The following is a 17,586-nucleotide window of genomic DNA, read 5'->3' on the forward strand; positions in this document are numbered from 1 at the left end:
CACCAACTGAAAGACTGATACAAACATTCACATAACCTAGTCACTCAACCATACATTCACTAAGACACTTAATCACTCACTTAAACAGTCAGTCACATACCCATTGAATCATCCATAAAGGCACTCATAGACCCACAGATTCATCTATACATATATATATATTTAACACTCAAACATTCTAAAATCACTCACTATCTGATGTCATCATGGATGTCATTTGAGATGTCATCAGTGATGTAATATGTGAGGTCATAAGCAGTACATTGGGGGGATGCGGGTTATAGTTAGCTCTTATTCTTTTCAGTGAATTTCTATGGGCCCGATTCATAGAACTAACTTAAGACAAAATCCTAAACTTACTATCATTTTCGTATTCACAAAAGGCACTTACTCATTTTGGTATTCACAGAAGACACTTACTCATTTCGGTATTCACAGAAGTTAGGCGTCCTAGCTTTAGGACTCCTAAATGCCTTCTGTGAATACCGAAAGTCTTAAAATTAGGATTTTTCTCAATTTAGTAGTAGTAAAGTTAGGGCTCCTAACTTTAGGACTCCTAAATGCCTTCTGTGAATACCGAAAGTCTTAAAGTTAGGATTTTTCTCAGGTTAGTAGTAGTAAAGCTGAGAAAAACCCTAATTTTAAGGCTTTCGGTATTCGCAGAAGGCATTTAGGAGTCCTAAAGTTAGGAGTCCTAACTTTACTACTACTAAATTGAGAAAAATCCTAACTTTAAGAATTTCGGTATTCGCAGAAGGCATTTAGGAGTCCTAAAGTTAGGAGTCTTGCATAACTTGCGCGTGTAATGCACTGCTGATGACATCACATATTACATCACTCATGACATGGTCAGTGACATCACTCATGACATCACTGATGACACCATCCAGTGAATGTGTGTCTTTCTGAAAAATAAACATGTTTTATATATGTATATGTAAAGGTCGATGGAAGAATAAATGTTTCAAGAAGTGTCTTAATGGATGTTTTTTTAAAAAAAAAATGATTACTTAACTGGCTTATTAAGTGTATCATAGTGAATACATATATTAGTGAGTATTGTTTAAATATTTAAATGTTTGTATCAGTGTTTCACTTTGTGTATAAGTGGCTGCATGGGTTGGTGAGTAGCTACATGTGTGTGTATATGGGTTATTATATGTTTTTTTAGTATCAGTATGTGTCTGTATGATTTGGTGGGGGGTTACTTAGCACATAGATGCATCAATGACTGACTCACTGTTTATATGTGTTTTGAAGACAGCATATGTGCCGGACTGTATGTGTGAATGAGTGTGTATATGTATGTGTTAGTAATTGAATGACTGTCTTACTAGTGTCTTTATCAATACCTACATATGTTTTAATCTAGTATATATGAGTATTGATGTATATAAGTGAGTATATGTGAGAGTGAGAGATTGAAAGAGTTCTTGTTTTAATAAGTATGTGTTTCTATAAGTGATTCTTTAAGAGAGTAAGTATGTGTAAGTTTCCTTAGAAGTAAGGTGGTAGTGTGTGTATAGCTGTATATGCAAAAAAATGGATGTTCAATAGTTTATTTGCATGTGTGAGTATGTGTGTGAGCAACTTTTGGAAGACTGTCGGTGTGTTAACGGATGTATAGGTGTCTCACTACATATGATGAGTGAGTATATGTATGAACGACTATATATTACTGTTGGTGAATGAGTGGATGTGTATATAAATGGTGGAATTACTGAATTGGTTGTTGTAACTGGTATAGGTATCTCCACTTTTTTGAAAATGTTAGTTTCTATTTTTGAATATGTGTTTCAAGGGTTACTTTACAGTGAAAGGAGGTCAGTCACTCTGTCACAAGGATGGTGTCATGAGTGATGTCACTGACCATGTCATGAGTGATGTAATATGTGATGTCATCAGCAGTGCATTTTTTGGAAAAAGGAATATGCACACCGGGTTATGTGTACTGGTAATTCATGAGTAACTTAGACATGTATTTTATAATAACTCATTTTCCACCCATAGAGATCTGATTGATGTTATTTATTCTTTATGTATCTTTGATATTTCTTCTTTGTAGTTATATTTCTAGTTTTTCTTTTTTTTCTCCTTATTTTATCTTTTTTATATATATATACTTTTACTTTTTTAGTTTACAAAAGACATTTTTACATACAAAACATTAGGATAGTTTCACATAAAATCTGTATCCTTTAAAACAACATCATCTCTGTTTGAAACTTAATATAAACGCAGAATTAGTTCCTTCTACATGCACAAGTTATAGTGAGTCCAACTAACTATAACGTGGGAATTTCAATGGTTTTATGTCAGTAAAATTTCCAGGTAACTATAACTGGTGTGAAACCTATGTTTTTTTTCAGTGAATTTAATAGGTTTTTTAAATGCTAATTCCTAACTATAACTGGTGTGAAACCTATGGGTTTTTCTGTGAATTTCATAGGTTTTTTAACTGCTAATTCCTAACTTTTTTTTAGGGCCTCATACCTATGTGTTTTTTAGTGAATTTCTAAGGTTATTTATTAGCAAATTTCTATAGCTAAAAGAGGTATGTTTTTCTAAAAATGAATCCTATATTGAATATTAATATAATATATATATATATTTTAAGTATATACATTTTTTTTAAATATTTCACTCTGGAGTGCTCCCGGTGCGCGTACCGGTGAGCGCCCCAGTGCGCGTACCGGGGCGCGTCCCGTCAGCACACCTTTAAAAAAAAGAAAAAAAATGATGAAGGAGTGAGCATGAGGAATGGGGACAAAGAGAGTGGTGTAAAGAGAAAGAGAGCTAGAGGGAGAAATACAGAGGGACTCTGTAATAGATAGTAAAACAGAGAAAAGGTATAAGAGGAAGAAACTGAGAAAAGGAAAATGAATAAGGGAGCAAAAGAAGAGAAGAAAGAAGAAGACTAAAGCAGAGCTTCTGGGAGAATGTCAATGGGTGATGAAAGTAAAAGGAAGGAGAGTAAAGGATGGGGTATGACAGGTAGTGACGGAACCAGAGAAAAGGAACAGTGGTGACAGAAGGAAAGAAAATAGCAGTGAGTGTAAGTAAAGAGGAGTGAAAGAGGGTGGATAAAAGTGAATAAGGGTAAGACATGGGGAGTGACAGAGAGAAAGAACAGAGAGAGTAAAGGAAGGAGTGTCAGAAAGGGACTAAGTGAACCAGAAAAAAAGGTAAGTGAGGGAGTGTGGATGAGCAGGGGCACTGAAAGAAGTTGAATGTGGTAGGAAAGTAAGGAAAAGAGAAGTAAACATAAAGGATAAGAATAAGTGAGGGAAGCAGAGTAAGGAAACAGGGGTGAGGTAGGGTGAGAGAAAAGTAGTGAGATTAAAGCAAAGGGTGATGACAAACTACATTTTGTAGTCACACTTACCATATAATTAATGAAAACTTACTTGTATCTGTGAAAGACAAAAGAAAAAACAAGTTATAATTAGTAAAATATATATTTTAAAATAGAAGAAACAGGTCAAGAGGTAAAAAATCAAAAAAAGTGTACTAAGAAATAAAGCAAGAGTGAAGGATACAAAAACAGAACTAAAGTAATGTAGAAAGACAAAAAAGAGGGAAAAAGAAATAGAAGGAGAACAAATTACTGAAGGTAAGTAAGATACTAAAAGAATGTGAGATACCAAAACGAAATCAGGAAAGAGAAGTAAAAGGAAAATGAGTGAAAGGGAAAGGAGTCTAAATGAGGAACCATTAATAAGAAAGAGGAATGGAAGATGACTGAGAGTGAGTGAAGGGGAGTCACAGAGTGAAGGGATGAAAGGAATGAGGTTAATATAGAACTATAGAGGAAAAAGGAGTGAGAAAGTAAGTACACAGAAAGAGAAAGGGAAGGACTGAGTGAACTGCAGTACAATGAGTGAAGAAAGGAAAAAGAGTAACGGAGCAAAAGAAGGAAAGAGAGGGAAAAAGAACTAAAGCAGTGGTACTGAGAGTTTGTGAGAAAGCTGAAAAGTGGTGCAAGGGAGAGAGGAAATGCAGACAGTTGAAATTGGATTGAGGAGTTGTGAAAGAAGTGGAGTAAAGGAACGGCGATGAAACAAAGTGAAAGAAAGGCAGTGTAAGTGAGTAAAGAGAGCTAAATAAGGGTGGAAAAAGGAAAATGAGTGTGGCACAATGGGAATACAATATAAATTACACAATGCAAACTATAGAATGACTTATACAATATGTTACATTGTTTATTTTTGCTGTTCTCAGAATATATTGAATTTCACTTAAATTAGTGAGTTCAAACTCTTCATCATATAACAGCGGGAAAAAAAACACAATCTAAAAGATTGTGTTTAAAAAAAACATAAAAACATACAAATCATATATGTACACTAATCTTTGATTCACTTACTTTTCCTTGAGGCCAAATAGTAGATAGTGAAGGTCCTTTTGGTGGAAAAAAAGTCTGCTGTTCTCTATAACTTCCATTTCATCGACTTCCTATGAAAAAAGATCTAAGAACATCATACCTAACACTTTCCTTACGGCCAAATAGTGTCAGATATATGAGTATTTTTTTAAATTTCTCTAATTAAACTCTGAAATTACCGTTTACCCGAAGTTTTCAAAGAAAAGCTCATATAACATTTTCACAATCTTTAAATATTCATATTCCCTTTTTTGATCACTCATGTTCAACATTTCCTTTAAAACTGATATCACTTACTATGAGATCCACTTACAGTACCTATATGAGATAAATAATTTTAAACATTAGACTAACTAACTAACTAACTTTTATTAACTACTCCCGTCTTCAAAGGCCAATTACCTTTACTAAAACTTTGGTTTTAAAAACACTAGATAAGAATATTTAAAGTCATAAGGAAAACGTGTTTATAAGTCAAATGAGAATCATTGCAGTAACTCCAACCTTTTTGACATTTTAAGTAGCATGTATAATGTCCTGATGTTGTCGAAGGACCGTCATGATAAATAATAGCTACAGTTGTAAAGGTTCTTCCTGAAATTGATAACTGAGAAGCCACAAACTTTTTGATACAAGTTGTCAATTTAGTTCCATCAGGTCTACATCGTTGGAAAACTAAAATGATATACTGACCATAACTTTGAATAAATAATGTGGATAGCATTGGACACTTACATTGGGTACACACCATATTATGATCTGCTCCTTTATTATTATTATATTTCTTATATTGCGCCAAAATCGACTCCCGAAGGGGTATCTCCGCGCTTGCCTTGGGAACCCGTCCTGGTTTTTCCCTGTGAGATAGCCCCTACAGAGCATCCCCAAGGTGAAAGCCAGGCATCCCGCCGCGTGGGGTCCGTTGTGGAGATTAAGCAAGCTTAATGCCCAGAGTTGCAGAGTGTGAACCCATGATTAGGTCAGGCACCGAAGCGAGAATTATCGAGTCCCTGGACATTTGAGCTCAAGACCCTGCCGCGTCGGGAATTGAACCCTGGTCCCAGGTCTGACCTCTGCTTCAGGGTCTGCCTGCTCTAACCAGTGAGCCACACTTCTCCACTTCTCTTTAACTAGATTTTTAAATGACACTGATTTACAGTCTGGTAAAGTCAAATATATAAATCTTTCAGTGTCTATTCTGGTAGTACTTGATGAACTACAGTTGTGGCAGTCATGCTGCCATTGATAAGAAAGGCTAAAAAGATTATCTACATCTACACCTTCATCTTCCAAAACACCAAACATATACATTAAAAATTCCTGACAATCCTGCTGAATGTTCTGTGAAAATGTATCTTGACCAGAACACATATCTAAAATATTTCGAATTTCTGTTACACTTTCTATTTTTGCTCTATCACTGCCACATTTCTCAAACACAGAGTTCAATAGACCACACAATCTTTGATCCCGATTTTCAACAATCTGTTCTTGTAAAGTTTGAAGAAAAAAAACAACATTAACCACTACATTAGCATAGCAGTTGACACCAGAACTGTTTTCAAACTGAAATCCAACAACATTTTCATCAGAATCCTATTTCTTTCTGTTTTGAATTACAGTTTCATCTACGTTTTGTCTTTTTGCTACTTCCTCACTGCAATTATTCTCATTTCTTCTTTTTCGGCCTACCACACGTTTTTCAAACATAGGATATTGGGGCAAATGTGGAGCATACTCTCTTCTTAACCTATTGTATTCTTTAACACAATCTAGATCTGCCCAAATCTTTGTCTCATCACACTCAATCAAGTACAATCCTGATAAAGTTCTGACTCGTGATAATGCCACATATGCCATACCCTCTTTAAACACAGAACATCCAATGTTCACCAAAGCACTATCTACAGTTAAACCTTGAGATTTATGAATTGTCACCGCATATGCCAAACAAACAGGAAACTGTTTTTGGCGAACATATAAGTCTTTTACAAGCAAAAATCTAGCAGAACAACAACTGATTTGTTGTACTTGCTCAATGCCATCAAATTTTATTTTAAAAAATTCAATTCCATCTCTATTTCTATAATTCAAAAAATCAACAACATGACCCATTGCTCCATTTACCAGACCTCTTTCAACATTTATATTCCTTCTCAAAATGATACGACAATTTAAACACACATTCAGAGTCTTTTCAAAACCAGCTGTTTTAGAAATACTTTTCTCTAATGAATCCAATTTTGTTTTCAAATTTTCTGACAAAACAATTGTTGCACCCATATGCTCGATTTTATCTATTGCTTCCAGTTTCACAATTTCCTCATTTTCTAACTTTAACATTTTGTTGTTGAAGATAGAACATTCTTGCAGAGTTGGCATCAAACATATCCCAGATTTCTTCTCAGTCATTTTAAAAAAAATATTCTCTGAAAGAATGTTTTCATTTGGATACAAATTTGAAATTAATCGAGCATGTAAAGCTTCTTTCCAAAGCTCACTTACTTTTCCAATTCTTACATCTTGTAGAATATTTTTATAATCTTCATCCTTTGCCTGTCGCATAATTTGAAGCAGTTCAGCATATTTAAAATGTAACCATATATTAACGTTTCCAATGCTTCCAAGGGACTTCCTGGTATCTTCATGCGTAAGCATTTTAAACACTGGTTGTTCTTTTACTGGAGTCAACTGCAGTAGATCTCCAAAAACATTAATGTGTTTTCCTTCAAATAACACATCATACTCTGTTCTAAGAATTTCTTGCATTCTCAAATGCACAAAAGCAAGCATTAGATTTGAGACCATGCTTACTTCAGCAATGATAAGAAGTTTCATTTTCTTCAAGACTCTGGAAACTTCAGAACACGCATCTCCAGATAGCTTGTTGTAATGCAATTTATTATCATGCTCAACTGACAGCATCAGTAAACGATGTAGAGTAATCCCTTTAATGTTATGTGCTGCCAGTCCAGTTGGAGCAGTTACAACACAAGACAGCGGTGATTCAGTCCTTTTCTGCAAATAAGTTGCAATGGCTTTAATCAGAAAACATTTTCCTGTTCCCGCTTCTCCACTTACGTACAGTCGAACAGGCTTAAATGATGTACATTAGCACACTTTTTTCTCATGTCTGAATCCATGTTCAATCTGTTCTGTAACTTCTTCATATATCTTTTTCTGCTCAACGTTTAGTTGCTTTACCAAATCTTTTAAGTTAACTCCATCCTCTTGAGCATGTTCCATAGCTCTTTCCACCTCATCCATAGCAGTTGCAGCTTCATTTTGGATAATTGGTCCTCCTAGTGGATCCTGACTCAATGAAGTAGAACTCTTACTGTCTTGAGAACTGTCTCTAGCAATCTCCTCAGCAATTGTGGTTTCTTGCTCTATTTCTTCGTTCAACATTTGCAGATAATTTGGAAAAACAGGACATTCTATGGTATCCTTAGTTGCATTAAAAGAGTCTTCATAACAGAGAAAATCTCCAAGTAGTTCCTCTTCTGTACGCCATGGCTTAAAGAGTTGCAAAAGAGCTAAACAGTAAAATTCTCTTTTGTCTGGAGCTTCGCAACTCAATTTTCGATGATTAATGAAATGGCCTTTTCTCTGCTTCACTAGATATCCTTCATACCCAATGACAGCATATTTTCCATTATTCATATCTTTTGTGATGTTCCTCTTATAACTGCAGTTTTGCAGAACTTCATACAAACAAGTGTTCTCAAGGTGAGTACTTCTATTTGGATAGTATGTATCCAACATGTTTGTCTTCAATATATCTGTATTGTTTGGGTCTTTCTCCCCCAAATATTCAATTTCTTGTACAGATTTCAAAACTCGGTTTCGTGTTGCAGCAAGACCTAGACTCACCCAAATGATTGTTCTTGATTTGGCATAGAGACTTGCTGATGATAACCGATCAGAACATTCATATGCTCCAATTTCTCGATGCGACAACATCTTCAGACTGAAACTGTATAATTTCTTGCTTAGACTCTTTTCATGTGAAATGTCCTCCCACATTTCCTTCAGTTCTGTCTTTTCTTTTTTTGTGATGTAAGATGTCACATATCGAGCCACAGCAATAGAGTTGTCAGCAACGAACTGAATATCCATGTTAGCATTCCACATGGACAAAATCACTGGGTTGTAGTCGTTGATGTACTTGGACTCTTCGTTTCTTTTTAAATTATATGTATTTTTGGGTGATTTCCTGGTCACAGTATGTCGTAGAGATGACATCAAATTATTTACTCTTCCCTTAGAAATCACTGGTCGTGGAAACGCAAAACGACATTTCGTGTAGTACTTTTCCTTGTTTTTGAATTTTCGACGACAGTACTTTCCACAACGATGAGATTGAAAACGTAAAACTTGTTACCTTAAACTGTTTTATTCAGTAGTTTTCGGAACAGCACATGTTGAATACTCTTCAATGAAACTCATCACTGTTTCATCCGAATCTGATCCAAATTTGGGTGCATCTTTAATCCATAACAACATATGTATATGAGGAGCACCTCTCGCTTGATATTCCTTCCTCCAAAAGAAATCCAAAACCTCTCCAAGGGGAGGATTTTTTTTGTTGGTAATAAAAGACATCATAGCTTCAAATCTATGATTAAAATATCTGCAAACTCTTAAACTGAAAAAAATATCTGCAAACATTCACCGGATCCAAAGAACACAGTTCTCCAGGTGTTTTCAATTCTATACTTTGTATGTTTCCATTTGCCTCTCGTAGAAATTGAAGTAAGTCGTCCCATGCATACTCAGCACAGCTAAGAGTGAGGAACCATGTAGGAGTTCCTAAGTTTCTTAGCATACATTTCAATTCCCCATGACGACGGAACCAATACTCGTTTGTTCCACGCTGACATGCCATGAGATTGATTAGCTGAGATTGCAAAATACTGTCTTGCAGATTGACTTTCTCCATAAAGTCCCTTGCCGAAACATTTTGCAGATGAGCTCCACTTTTCAATATATGATTAACTGCATAAGAAAGCCCAGACAAATCACTTTCATACAGTAGATGAAACAAATACGGAATGCATTGATGAAACCTTACATCTTCAGCATATAATCTTAAAGTCCGGTATTCAGCTTCAGGAATTTGAACTGGACGATCGTCATATCGTCCACCTCGACCTGTTGGAAATAACTGTGGAAAACAACGAGCTTCCAAACTTTCTTCCCATACACTAATAGGACTTCCTTTTGCTGCTTTCATTTGAAACAAGTCAATTGCATTCCCCATTACTTCTTTGGAATGCAAAGGATGAACAGTATAATGTTCATATATTTCTTCACTTCTAGACACATCAACTTTTTCAATTTGGCCAACTGAACAATCACTGTCTTCTTCTGTAGCTGTTTCCTCTGCTCCAACACTTACATCTTTATAGTACTCATTGTTTTTGACCAAATACAACGTTGCCTTTTTGACTTTCCTAACATCCACTAAATCTTGCCAGATTTTCTTACTTTTTGTCGGAACCCCATTAACTAGAATAACCAGAGGATCCTCTTCTACTCTTGCTACACCAATTGTATCAATATTTTTCTTGACATCTAGAGGCAAATAAACAAGCCTTCCCTTTAATCCTCTTTGTAAATCTGTAGGAGGTAATTTCCCTATCTTAGGCTCCATGCGAACAATAGCTTGAAAAGGATGAACACATTGAATCAAAATTGATTCATAAGTATTTAAATCCATCAATTCAGAAGGAATATCTATCAACTGAAGATTGTTATGAGCAGCTCTAGCAGGCATTCTATTTTCATTTAATTTTTTCAAACAATAATTACAAATACGCTGATAAAAACTCAAATCAAAAGAATTCTCCACCAACAAATAACTTACAAAATCCTTCCATTCACTATTATTTTCCAATTCACATTTTGCATATAAATCAACTAAGCTAGTCTGAATCTTATAATGAGTCCGTCGACAACACACACAAGTTAAATTAGGCCTTTCACTTGATTTCACCTTAAACTTGGTAATTTCCTCGTCAAACTTTTCTATACTTGAATTCTGTACATTGTCTTCCACATTACCATCCATTACTATATCCATTTCTACACTGTCCTCTTTGTTCCCAAAATAACAAAACTCAATTTCTTCACAAATAGTCTTCACATCTACTTCAGATCCATGCAAAAGAGCACTGTTTAATTGTTTAAGCTTAAGTGCTGGACTTTTTGCATAATACAACCATCTCACTAATTTCCTCACCTTATTATGATGCACTGCTAACATCCTAAAATGATGATAAACACTCTGACATACTTTTCTAGAAAGACAAGCCAGTGAATGCCCATGCAAACCTGTGTTTTCTCTCACTCTGCAAGGATCTAACTCTTGCAAGATCTTCATTTTTTGTTTTAGACTTTTCTTACTATATGTACGTAAGAAATTTCGAAGCAAATCGATTTAATCCTGTCGCACACTACAAATACTACTGCACTTCCATGTGTACACTGGGCCCTTAGTACGTCTCCCTAAAACTTCATCAGCTAACACCTCTTCTGTATCTCTAGACACAAGTTTCTCTTTTTCCATCACACAACCATCTTTCACCTCATATGCTCGACCACTGGTGTCAACTGCATGCACCAAATCATTTTCCTGAAAGTAACTCTCCTCATTAAAAAATGGCTCAGAACTTGAACTATGCATCCATTCTCCAGAAAATACTTCACAAAAATGAGTCCGATTAATTATTCTTTTCCATCTACTGTTCGATTTGAAAACATCAATAGCCTTATTAAGTATCCTAATTCTATTGATTACTAAAATAAATATTTTTTTCTTAACTTCAAAAGCCTGATCAACAATCTTCTCTACACTTTTCTTTTTCTTGTAAAAAGCAGCTCTCTGTTTACCTTTCTTTTCATTTTTTAGCAAATTTAAAACTACCCTATTGAGAAACATTTGTCTACGAATGTCCCTAAATTGATTTAACCTTCTATTGCTATCCATATTCTTCTCTCCTGCCCCAATAGAGAAATTTTTTGAGGGCCTCTCCTTCCTTTTCAAATTTGCTCTTTCCTTCTGGATCTTCACATTACCGTTAACATTTGTTTTTGTTTTACATATGTTGCGAAAAAAAGACTTAGTTGTCTTACCAGGACCTTTTTGGGTGTTTTTTGAAGTACTTGTTGTAGAGGATTCCTTTACTTCCGTTGCTAATGTTGTAATTTTCCGTATGGTATTTTTTCTTCTCCTTTGCCTTGACGGCATTTTTGCTTACTTTGTAAATGTTGATTTCAATCTGTTGTAAAGAAAAAAATAACACATTATAGACCACTATTAGCAAACAACAAAGCAATCACAATAAGCAAACGATATAAACACTAATTTGCAACATATCTAAGTTTATACCACAGCAACTATATAACTAGGAGTAAGACACAAACCAACAGCAAAGAAACTCAGGGCCATATTTATGGAGTCCTTGCGCCACCGGTGCGTCACTTTTGTCCCATGTTAAAAGTGACGCACTGGTGCCACAAGGCAATCATAAATAACACCGAAATGTAAATACCATTGATTTGCCCCCAAAATCGTTTTTTGGATAACATTTTAGAAACACAGCGCAGGACCTATGTACAAGCATTCAATTTCACTACTGAAACATCACTATTTCACAAAATACAAATCCCCTATCTTACAAATGTTCATAGCAAGCATTATCAAAAAGCAAGACACAAACCAACAGCAAAGAAACTCAGGGCCTTATTTATGAAGGCCTTCCGCCACCGGTGCATCACTTTTTTTCCATGTTAAAAGTGACACACCGGCACCACAAGGCAATCATAAATAAGGCCCAAATGTAAATACCATTAATTGGCCCCCAAAATCGTTTTTGGAATAACATTTTAGAAACACAGCGCAGGACCTATGTGCAAGCATTCAATTTCACTTCTGAAACCTCACTATTTCACAAAATACAAATCCCCTATCTTGCAAATATACATAGCAAGCATTATCAAAAAGCAAGACACAAACCAACAGCAAAGAAACTCAGGGCCTTATTTATGGAGGCCTTGCGCCACCGCTACGTCACTTTTGTCCCATGTTAAAAGTGATGTACCGGCACCACAAGGCAATCATAAATAACACCCAAATGTAAATACCATTGATTTGCCCCGAAAATCGTTTTTTGAATAACATTTTACAAACACAGCGCATGTCCTATGTGCAAGCATTTCATTTCACTACTGAAACCTCACTGTTTCACAAAAGACAATTCCTCTACCTTGCATATTTTAATATCAAGCATTTCCAAAAAACATGCCACAAATCAGCAAGAAAAAATCTCAATCTGCTTCCTAATTTGAGGTAACGCAAGTGACATAATTCTAAAACATTCAAATATATTTCTTTACAGAGGCAGACACTATTAATTGCTTCTCAAAAAAATAAAAGCCATTCTTATACCCCCAAATCGTTTTTTTAAATAACTTTTTACAAACACAGCACAAGTCCTATGTACAAGCATTCAATTTTACTACTGAAACTTCACTATCCACTTCCAAATCTTCTCCATAGAGCAAATAAGTTTCTATCTAAATTAAATGAATCATTACTTACCTTTACAAATGCTTTGGGAGATTAAGAACAGTGTCAGACACACAGACCAATTTTTCTTTAGCAGAGCAAAAGGTGTGCACTCAATACACTGAAACCAAGACTGGCAGAGAAAACCTCTAATTCTACACACATATGCCTCATTTCAACCAATCAAAACTCTTCCCTCACTTTTTTCAAACTAACGCCCTACCCCCTCTCAGACCTTTCTATCTGTTACCATAGCAACTCCTAACTGAACTCTTAGGTTCAAAAGTTTATTCTACAATGTTGCAAATTAAGTCAGCAAGGATGTTTGACCTCTCAATACACCAGCTTATCCAGGGCATTATTGCTTTTAGTAACTTTTTCTTAACCATTCAAATAGCTTCTTTCACACAACACAACCATGCACCCTAACTTTCAGTTTTCAACTATCTGAATCCACCAATCATTGCTTGTGATTCAAGAGCAAAGAAACTCCACAATTATTTTTTGTAAACTCCTACTGTTCCAACTGCCATTTCATTCCCACACTTCATCTGACTGCAGTAGAACTTTCTCTCTCCATGTATCCTGTTTGGATTATTGGACATAGCTACATCCACTGGGCTCAAAGGTATGCAGCTTGCAGAAATTTTCACAACCTTGATTTACCAAATGTGAAAATCACGTGGATTGGCCAGAGAGGATTGAGATGTCACCAATTGATACCATTGGTGAAAACCTTATTGCATCTGCCAAACCCTGACCTCTTAATAGTGCACTGTGGAGGAAATTACTTGGGCACTTTAACTGGGGTAGGTCTGGAAATGCTTTTAAAGGACACCTTTGATCAATTGATGACACTTTTTCCACAAACTGCCTTGGTATATTCCAATATATGCCAAAGACAGAAATGGAACTGGTTCAACCAATTTTGTCCACAATTTGAGAAAGCACGGAAACATGTAAATAAATCTGTTTCTGCTTACATGAGAGACTGTGGAATGGGTTCAATATACAATAATAACAACATGCAAGACATCTACAGAGGAGATGGTGTGCACTTCTCAGATGAGGGGAATAGAATATTCCTCCTGAATTTAAGACTGTGCATTGGAACCTACTTGTAGGTGCTTAAATCAGCCACAGAACCCAAAAGCTCTTTTCAGGGCTACCCTACCTCTGATCACTCATAATGATTTTCTTTTTCAAACTTTTTTCACTATTTTTCACCAAAGTACGCTCCCCGGTACGCTTCCCGGTGTGCGTACCGGGCGCTCCCCCGCGAATTTTTTTAAAAATGTTATTATTTTTTGGCCTATATGTGCCTCCTAAGCCCCCCTCAGAAAACCTAGGGGGTCAGTGGCTGTCTACTGTGCCCCCTTCTACCCATTCCCAATGTTGTTTGTCCTCCATCTTGTGTATCGATTGTACCGAAACACAAAATGGAGGACTCCCGTAACGCTGCCGGTGCGCGTACCGGGGCTCGCACCGGTAAGCGCTCCCTAAAAAAAAGGTGGGAAAGTAATTTACAGAAAAACCACTGGAGACACTTTCATCAAATATAGAATAGGCCCTACTACATAGCAGTCCCTACCATTTACCCAAATTTGGTGGAATTCCATTGAGACATTTAGGCTGTAGACCTGTCTAAATATCCTGAGGTAAATTACATGACAAAAACACATATGAAGTGTTAGAATTTACAACCATTAAAAAGTTTCTTTCATTTTCTACGATTATTTCCTGACATTTGATTGGTTATGTACATGAATATATATAAAAAAGAGAGGGAAACACAGCCATTTTAACTACTACTTCCTGAAGTACATTTGAAAAGGAATTACACTGAGAACTTCAACTGCTTTCTCAAAGGTAAGTTGTTATTTTGGAAAGTGAAGTATGTTGTGCACTTTAAGTTAATTTGAGAAAAAATATTCTGATAGTTATGTACTATCCCTCTGTAATAGTTATAGATTGAGATAGGCTTCTCTGTTATAGTTATAGATTGAGTTAGGCTTCTCTTGTATAATTATAAATTTACTTAGGCTTTATCACATACACTTTTTTATATTTCTAATTCCAGCCTGATACCATACACTGCCCAAAGATAACTTCACTGTTTAAAAATCCAAACTACCTGTCTGAACTTAAACCCAACAGTGCCCTATCTCTACTGATATATTTTTTTATGCCATTTACAGCAAAAAAATGGAAGGAGAACAGAATATTTCTTTTGAAATTGTTTTGGACAACAACCCTGAAGAAAAAATTCCTGAAAATGATAACTTTGATTTATGGATGAGTCTCTGGACCATGAATTAGTTCAGTGTGTGGAATCAATGGAATCACAGAATGAAAATGAGGACATTCCAGACAATATATTGTTAGAAGTTTTATTAAATTATGAAAAAGAATCAGAAGAATAAATTTATATTTAATAATCAAAAATTGTTCGAGACATTCATTTTTATATGTAATTCATCAAGCAGTTCCAAAATGTTTATAATTTAAAGTGAGACTTACAGTATACTATGCAACTTTTTAGTGTTACATAGTAAGTTTGCTCATAGTTACTTCCTTTCTCCCACTATATTATCTCCAATGTCTATTTAAGATCTCTTTATCATCTCCTGCCTCCATGTTGTTTCTGCTTTCCTGACAGACTATGGTATGAATTCCATATACCACAATAACCTCTGTAACAACATGCAAGATATCTACAAAGGAGACGGTGTATACTAAATTTTAGACTCTGCATTGGTACCTACATGTTGGTACTTAATTAAAAAAAAGAACAATTAATAAACATACAATTTTTGAAAAGTCTTTCCCCATGGTACGCTCCCCGTCCGCTCCCCGGTGCGCATACCGGGCGCTCCCCCCGCGCAAAACGAAAAAAAATTAAAAAGTTTTTGCCCCGCGGGAGCCTTTTATAGCCTCCACATCAAACCTAGGGGGTCAGGGGGTCCTATCCCTGCCCCCTTATGGTCATTTCCCCCTTTGTTTTGGCCACCTCTTGTGTCTCGATCCTACCGAGACACAAGATGGCGGCCGCTCCGGACTGTTTCGAATGTTTACAGACACCCGAGAGCCAATCAGATTTCCCTGCGCAAGTTGCGTGGCGCGCCCGGTGCGCTCCCCGGTGCGCGTACCGGGGCGCTGCCATAGATATATATATTTTTTTGAACCTTAATTACTCAAAATCCACTGGAGCACATATCTTGAGACATAGCAAAGGCACATCGAGGCTACCAGTCCCTACAATTTTGCCAAGTTTGGTGGAAATCCATTCAGCCGTTCGGGCTAAAAGTGAGTTTGACCGCCCTATGGAAATTAACATAGGGAAAACACGTTATGGGACCCCCTTTTATCTCGGACCCCGCATGACGAATCCCCCCCAAACTTTCAGGGAAGGACCGGAGGTCAACGAGGCAAATTTGAGGAAATTTTCAGGCAGATTCGTCAACCGGCACCAAAGTTATTCCAAATAGAATTTTGACATTTTGCATTGAAAAAAATCCTAACTATAACTACCTACTGGCGACCGCCAGTAGGATATATATACCTTCGAAACGCGTCGGAACCTGCAAGACGAACCCTCGGCCTCTGAATCTTCTGAGGCTTTCCATGGACCCTGTAGCTCTTCAGCAGGCTGCTGCACAATAAACGCCTGTTTCTTCTTCACCCCCGTGAGTGTGGCGTGTTTTGTGAAACACAGGAGCTTCAATATTTTAAACGGTCCGCCACCGTTTTCTGCACCCGCCTTCAAGAGTGCATGAACATTTAGGCGGAAAAAAGAGCGTCGCAGTGACCCTGCATATGCCTAGCACCGCCACAGTACCAGCCTGATTTGGAGCCTGAAACCGGGAATCATACAGATTCGGAAGGAGACCGGATATTTACCACTCCTTCTCCATGCTCAGCTGTTATCGTGGCAGGCGAGGGGGTGCGGAGCGGGTGATTATCAGCAGCAGAACAGGATCCCTGATGAGGACTGCGAAATATGCATTAACAATAAAGACAGCCTTCCTGTTCCAGCAGACACCCCGGCATCAGCCCAGCCCGCCATTAGGGGCGTGTCATGTATTTAACTGGACCCGTACCTGCACCATATGTGATGTTCGTCGTTTCCCTGAGGAAGAAGGAAGTTAACCTTCGAAATGCGTCGGAACCTGCAAGACGAACCCTCGGCCTCTGAATCTTCTGAGGCTTTCCATGGACCCTGTAGCTATTCAGCAGGCTGCTGCACAATAAACGCATGTTTCTTCTTCACCCCCGTGAGTGTGGCGTGTTTTGTGAAACACAGGAGCTTCAATATTTTAAACGGTCCGCCACCGTTTTCTGCACCCGCCTTCAAGAGTGCATGGACATTTAGGCGGAAAAAGGAGCGTCGCAGTGACCCTGCATATGCCTAGCACCGCCACAGTACCAGCCTGATTTGGAGCCTGAAACCGGGAATCATACAGATTCGGAAGGAGACCGGATATTCACCACTCCTTCTCCATGCTCAGCTGTTATCGTGGCAGGCGAGGGGGTGCGGAGCGAGTGATTATCAGCAGCAGAACAGGATCCCTGATGAGGACTGCGAAATATGCATTAACAATAAAGACAGCCTACCTGTTCCAGCAGACAC

Source organism: Lissotriton vulgaris, chromosome 9 (assembly GCF_964263255.1).
Source record: "Lissotriton vulgaris chromosome 9, aLisVul1.2, whole genome shotgun sequence".
NCBI classification, from domain to species: Eukaryota; Metazoa; Chordata; class Amphibia; order Caudata; family Salamandridae; genus Lissotriton; species Lissotriton vulgaris.